Here is a 7,500-nt window from a genome sequence, read left to right on the forward strand (position 1 = left end):
CTCTGTGCTGTGTTCTCTGCTGTGTTCTCTGCTGTGTTCTCTGTGCTGTGTTCTCTGTGTTATGTTCTCTGCTATGTTCTCTGCTGTGTTCTCTGCTGTGTTCTCTCTGCTGTGTTCTCTCTGCTGTGTTCTCTGTGTTGTGCTCTCTGCTGTGTTCTCTGTCTTGTGTTCTCTGCTGTGTTCTCTGTCCTGTGTTCTCTACTGTGTTCTCTGCTGTGTTCTCTGTGCTGTGTTCTCTGTGCTGTGTTCTCTGCTGTGTTCTCTGTCCTGTGTTCTCTGCTGTGTTCTCTGCTGTGTTCTCTGCTGTGTTCTCTGTCCTGTGTTCTCTGCTGTGTTCTCTGCTGTGTTCTCTGTGCTGTGTTCTCTGCTGTGTTCTCTGCTGTGTTCTCTGTGCTGTGTTCTCTGCTGTGTTCTCTGTGTTGTGTTCTCCGTCAGCAGCAGGATCCATTAACGTCACCACCACTAAGCATCTTACTACACAATTACTATACAGGTTTTCTATAAACTGATCAATGTACAAGTTGTAAAGTCAGAGTTAGAATAGTTTGTGACTAAATTGGGCCTGTAAAGACGGACTAGTGAGTAGATGAGTCTCCGTGTTCGCTGTGAGGACGTTTAATGTCCCCGACAACCTCTGTAGTCGCATTTAGACACTTGTTAGCAACCGCTAACTGTTTTTAACACACGGAAGAGATTTATAATTAAACTGTGGACATTTAATGATGGAGTTTATGTTGGAGAACTGCTGACTCTGAGAAGACGGAGCAGGAAGAGAACTAACAGGTATTTATTTATTTACAGGTTTAATTCAGATGATGTCATCATGCTGTCGCTCAGTTTTCTTTTCTCTGATTATTTTTGCTGCGAGTGTGAAAGTGAATAAAGTTTGTTTGTTAGTGATCAGTGTGTTCTGCTCTCTGTCTCTGTGGCTGTGGGTTGATAAAGTTGTGGTGGTTACTGTCCTTCAGGACAAAGACTGTTCTCTGAGGCTGAGCAGTGTGTCCTCTCTGTCGACCGCAGGCTCAGAGGTGACTGACCTGCTGGGAGGAGACGAGGACACAAACCAGCAGATCAGAGGAGAGAAGGGGGACGGTCTGGCTCCAGATCAAGGTCTAGGAACCCACACCTCAGATGTTCTGTCCATGAATTCAGTTAATCGATCAGTTAATATCAGTTTGACACAAACAAACATAAAGTGTTGGAATATGAACAACTGTGTGTGTGTGTGTGTGTGTGTGTGTGTGTCTCTCTCTCTCTGCAGATGTCTCTCGCCCCAACAATCAGCTCCATCTGTCCCAGTTTTTACTTTCCTCCCCCTGAAACATCACCTCTGCCCCCCCCCACACTAAATCTGCTTATGAGCCTAACACACACACACACACACACACACACACACACACACACACACACACACACACACACACACACACACACACACACAGTGTGTGGGGATTGAAAGCCAATCAAAAAGCTATAGAGAAGTGCTTTGGTGTGGAGGGACACAATCAGGGGGCAGCAGGGTGTGTGTGTGTGTGTGTGTGTGTGTGTGTGTGTATGTGTGTGTGTGTGTGTGTGTGTGTGTGTGTGTGTGTGTGTGTGTGTGTGTGTGTGTGTGTGTGTGTGTGCTGCTGTGAAGGAAAACAGGACAGATGGGACGACTGAGAGGGAAGAATAATCAGTCCGTCCTCCATTAGCCCTCCATCAGTCCGTCCTAACTGGTTGTTAACAAACATGTCAGAATTTATTATTGATTCAAAGTTTGTGTGTTTCTGTCGGACTCACATCACAACTCTTAACATAACGCACAGATCTGATTGGCTGAGCATCATCACATGAGATGATGCGTCTTTGGTCTGAGAGTCTGCTGGGCTGCTGGAGCCAGTTGCACCACCTAGGCTTCAGTCCTCTTCTCGCTGATACCGGTCGTAAATCTTCTGCCTCGTCAGGCACAAAGTCAAAACCGAGGCAGCGCTGATCTGTGACTGATCAGCTGTTGACGAGTCGTGTAGTTTAACTAGTCACAAAGTAGCCGACACAACGGTACAGGGGGTAAATATTTAGAGGTTTGTATCAGGGATCACATTGGACTGTTTGGCTGTGTTCTTCAGTTTCTGGTAAATTACCTTTTCTTTTTCTTTGATCATTGATGAATTAGATCTGATTCTCTGCACATTCGCAGGATAGTCGCAGATTTTCCAGCAGTTGTGAAACAACACGAGAGATTTGAGAAGCTGCAGCGTTTCTTCACTGACGGACTAAAAGTAGCGTTACTGTTGAACTGACAGCTGACTTCTTTTGTTAGTTGGAGAAGCTAAACCAGAAACGCTGCGTCAATGTGTGATGATTCTCAATCAGTTATCAGTTATTGGTCCAGATAGGATGGAGTCTGGATCTGGACCCGGTCCAGTGATCTGGACATTCAGGTCATTATGCTAACAAGAGGCCTGGCGCCCCCCTCCTGTCACTTGATGGACTGTGTGTTCAGTCTGATCATCAGACTGACACTAAAATCTAACAGATTATAATTTACTGTTTGAACATTTCTTTAATGTAATAAATCAAATAATGCAGAAACAACAGAGCACTGCAGTGAATTCCTGTAAAGGAGGACATTCCTGCGTCCTGCTGATGATTGATGCTCCAACATGTAAATGAGCTCAGCTGCAGCAGACTGATGGGCTGATTGATGGCGTCTTTAACACAGAGGACACAATCACACATGAGTGTCTCAGGCTCGAGTGCTGCTCCTCTCCTGGAGCCTCAATCTGTGTTTTTAGGCCTTTGTCTGCTGCCAAAGTGAACCATTGAGACGAGTGAGCCTTTGTGAACCTCACAATGACCATTCAGCTCTGTTGGTGGTAGAACTGCTTTTCATCTCACACTCAACTCTGCAGCACTGGACCATGATCCTCCACAAAGACCGAGTCCTGCACGAGCTGATGGGATCCGGCTCGAATCCAGCAGACACAAACATTTTAGACTGAAGAATAAACTGAAGTCCAGCGTGAGTCTGTTTCGTCCTCAGGACTGAAATCACACCAACAACTCTCAGACCTTAAATCAAACACAAACTGAAGAAGTTTGATCTGACTGACAGACTTTTGTCTGAGCTTTAATTTTTCACTGACTCATTCAACTTTCATCATTTAAAGGTCCAGTTTGTGAGACAATTGATTTTTGCGTCTCTTTCAAACTCATCAAATACTGAACAACTCAAACATTCTGACTCTGATGATGAGATGAGATGAGATGAAAACTGATTCATTGACTTTGTTTGATTTAAAGTCACACAGTTTCTCATGTGACAACCTGATCCGTTCGATCAGAGACATAGTTACGGATCGTCCCTCTGCTTTCTGTCCTCAGATGAGCCTGCAGCACTGCACTCTCCCCCGTCCTCCCCCTCAGACCTCACACTCTCTCTGTGGCTCGTTGACACTCTGCTGATTCGTCCTGTGTCTGCACTGAAGCTCTTTGTGTGGAGCTGCTGAGCGTGTTATCCTCCGTGGCCTCTTGTGTCAGTCACAAGAGGTCTGAGGAGGTCTGAGGAGGTCGGAGGGGCCAGGGGCCACTGATAGACTGAGCCCGGGGCCCCGGAGCTGGCCGTGGGCCCGGAGTGGGCCCTTCTGTGGTCACGGTCTCGTCTCTTTCTCTGACAGTTTGTTCTCAATTAGAAGTCTTTTGTCCGTCGGTGAAAGCCTTCAGCTCACAGAGTCCACGCTGCCATCTGGGGGGAGCTCTCTGTCCGGATGACAAGGTGCCATCCGTCCCATAATGCCGATGTTTCGCCTCTCCACAGACCCCCGCCGCCGCGCTCTTTAGGCTCTCATTTTGGCTTCTTCAATGGCTCGCCTTTCACTGCAGCTGAATAGCACTTTACTAGCTGTTTCAAACTTCCTTCATATCTGAATCTCATCAGACTGTCAGACCGGAGAGCCAGTCGACACCAGAGATATGACATGATGTCACTGTGACATCACTGATCACCTGGAGAATAATCACAGTGGGATGAGATAATGATTATGTAATGTTATTGTGTCATACTGTATATTTAATGTGGAGCCTGTTATGATTTATGAGATCAAATCTTTAACATGAAGCTCAAATGTAAAATCTTTGATTTGTCATGATGTTTAATTTTCTGTCATCAGGAAATCTTAGATGTCATGTTTGAAGTTATCATATGTTTAACATGAGATTATCAGATGACGTCTGATAACGGAGGTGTCGTCCTGATGTCTGGGGTGCAGTCATGGTGTACAGAGTGAACAGCAGGGGGCGGAGCTCAAAGCTCTGGGGGGCTCTGGTGCTGAGCACTAAGGTAGAGGACGAGTGACGGCCAATCAGAACTGTCTGGGGGCTGCTGACATGTTAAAATGTCAGTAATAACATCAGCGAGCTGATCGGCTCATGTTTTAGAACAGGGCCGGGTATATTACCTGGATCAGCAGCTTTATTTATATTCACTCTCAGCAGGAGTTTTGATATTTTTCACAGGAAGTCAGATCATCTCTGTGATCACTAAACATCTGGACTCTCCACATCCTCACACCAGGATCTTATTTATGGACTTCTCCTCTGCATTTAAAACTGTGCACATAGACACCCTGCTCTGTGCTCTTTTAGACCTCCAAGTTCATCCCACACTGGTTTTATGGATCAGGATTTTTTTAAATGACAGGCCACAACAGGTGCTTTTTAATGGTTTTAAATCAAACAAGCTGATTTTAAACACAGGTGTACCCCAGGGTTGTGTTTTATCTCCCGTTCTCTTCTCTGTGTACACGAACAACATCACCTGTGACAGTGAGGGAATGAGCCTTTTTAAATATGTGGACGACATGGCCCTGGTGGCTCACCTGACTGACAAAACTGCTCTGGACCGGTATCAGCAGGCTGTTGAAAACCTGGACCACATTTTTAACCAGCTCTGTCTTGAGTTAAATGTCCAAAAAACCAAAGAGCTGTGTTGCGGGGGCAGAAGAAAGTCAGCAACCGCTCTTTTCAAACCACTCAGCATCCAGGGTCAGCTTGTGGAGCAGGTTGAGTCTTTTAAATACCTTGGAACTGACCTGGACAACTGCCTCTCCTTCTCTCAGCATGCAGACACCATTTTGAAAAAATCACAACAGTGCCTCTACCTGCTGAGGAACTTAAGGACTTTCAATGTCAGCACACATGTTTTAACTCTGGTTTACCAGTCTCATCGAATCCATACTCACCTTCAACATCTCTTCCTGGTACAGCTTCCTCTCATCTAAACACAAGGCCACAAGGCCATGTTGGGCCACTTGAGGTGGACACAGTACAAATATGTAACTGTGGAATGAATCCACTAAATGTGACATTACAGTCAGAGAACAGATCATCTCACATCACCTGCACATGTGACAGAACTACAGTAACACAACACAAAGTGAAAACTACTGGAGATATTAATGTTTGAAAAGAAAACAGGTTTATTGTTATTCATGTGATGACTGTAAACATTCAGTAACGACTATTTAAATGATCCTCAGTGTCTCTGAGACGTTGGTGAGGTTCAGAGGTCACAAACAGACGATCACTGACACGATGAACTGCAGATCAGAAAGTAATCAGAGTACAGCTGGAAGACTTGATTTACCATCAAGAACATCTATGACATGACCCGGGAAAAGTTCTGGATTCAGAGTTTGTACAGAATGACCCAGTATCCTTTTTTATGCAGATGATACAACCATATATGTACATGACACCTTCATCAGACTGATTTTAACATATTAAATATATATATATATATAATATATATTAGATTATATTTCAGACAGAAGAAACTTCAACTGTATAATAAATGTATCATCTTCATAAACACAGCATCATGTGAAGACACAATCAAACTAAATCATGTTCACTGTGATGAAGTCACAGGTCTCATGTGTCTCGTTGAAGTGGTGTCGAGTCCTTTCAGCTCGTTGATCCTCTGAAGATCAGCTGAAGAGTCAGATCCACAATCCAACAGTGAAGCTGCAGTTTGGTCACGCGAGGCCTCATCAGCACATCTGATCCCCTGAGAGCGAGCGGGCAGGAGAGAGAGAGGGAGGAGGGGGCTATAGAGAGGGGATTAGGGCCGTGTTGGGGTGAAAGTGTGTATGTGTGCGTGTGTGTGTGCGGGGGGGTGGGGTGGGGGGTGTTGGTTGGTTTTAAATAAACAGAAAGAAATTAGATGTTGGGGAAGTTTGGCACAAGATGAGACGAGTTTACATCACATCAAGTACAAATATAAGTACTGTATATATTAGTACACAAGTTTCACTAACATTTACTCAAAGTTAAATTACATTTACTCAAAGTTAAAGTACTCACTGTTTGTCTGGAGGATTTTCATGTTTTCAGAAAGACAGAAAGAAAAGGACAGAGGGTCAGTGAGTAAATCCTCTGAGAGCCCCAGTGGTCCAACCTGCAGGTCCAGACCCCCCAAGAGGTCTCACAATAAACCCAAGGTCACATGATGATTAAAGTGAGAGACTGGAACTAATTAAAATCACTTTATAGATATTAAATATTCCAAGTGACCCTGGACACAACATCTCTGTTCAGTTTCAGTTTCACTCAAAAACACTTTTAAAAAGTCCAAAACTGAAACAGCTGGTCAGAATTCTGAAGAGTAAATTGGGGGAGAGTTCAGGGGGAGAGTGGACGAGATGGGGGAGAGTTCAGAGGGAGATTGGACGAGATGGGGGAGAGTTCAGGGGGAGAGTGGACGAGATGGGGGAGAGTTCAGAGGGAGAGTGGACGGGATGGGGGAGATTGGGGGACAGCAGTCACGTTTGAGGAGCAGCCCCCCCCCCCCCCCCCCACTGCGGCGGCGAGCCTCTGAAGCTCCGCCTTTTGTTTGCCGTTTGTTTACCTTGCTCGGCCGAGGTGCAGAGGAGAGGGACAATGAACAGCGGGGTCTGAATGAGGCGGCGCTCCTTTATCCTGCACCCCCTGAACGCAGCACCGCTGATTAAGAGCCCAACAGGCACCTCAGGCTCAAAGGCACAAAGGAAGCTGAGCCACTTATCCAATCAAAAACAGGCCCCTCACAATCAGAGCGGGAGGCGTCCTGCTGACATCACACGACATCACACTTCACTGATCAGAGGGGGAGGGCAGCTTGTTAACAGAGGAGGAGGAGGAGGAGGAAGAGAAGGAGGAGGAGCAGGAGGAGGAGGAGGAGAAAGAAGAGAAGGAGGAGGAGCAGGAGGAGGACCAGAGGAGGAGGAAGAAGAGAAGGAGGAGGAGGAAAAAGAGAAGGAGGGCAAGGAGGAGGAGGAGGAAGAGGAGGAGGAGGAGGAGGAGGAGGAGGAAGAGGAGGATGAGGACCACAGGAGGAGGAGAAGCAGGAGGAGCAGGAAGAGGAGGAGGAGGAGGAAGAGCAGGAGGAGGGGAAGGAGGAGGAGGAAGAAGAGCAGCAGGATGAGGAGGAGGAGGAGCAGGAAGAGGAGGAGGAGGAAGAAGAAGAGAAGGAGGAGGAGG

The sequence above is a fragment of the Pagrus major genome, chromosome 18 (genome assembly GCF_040436345.1).
Source record: "Pagrus major chromosome 18, Pma_NU_1.0".
Taxonomy (NCBI): domain Eukaryota; kingdom Metazoa; phylum Chordata; class Actinopteri; order Spariformes; family Sparidae; genus Pagrus; species Pagrus major.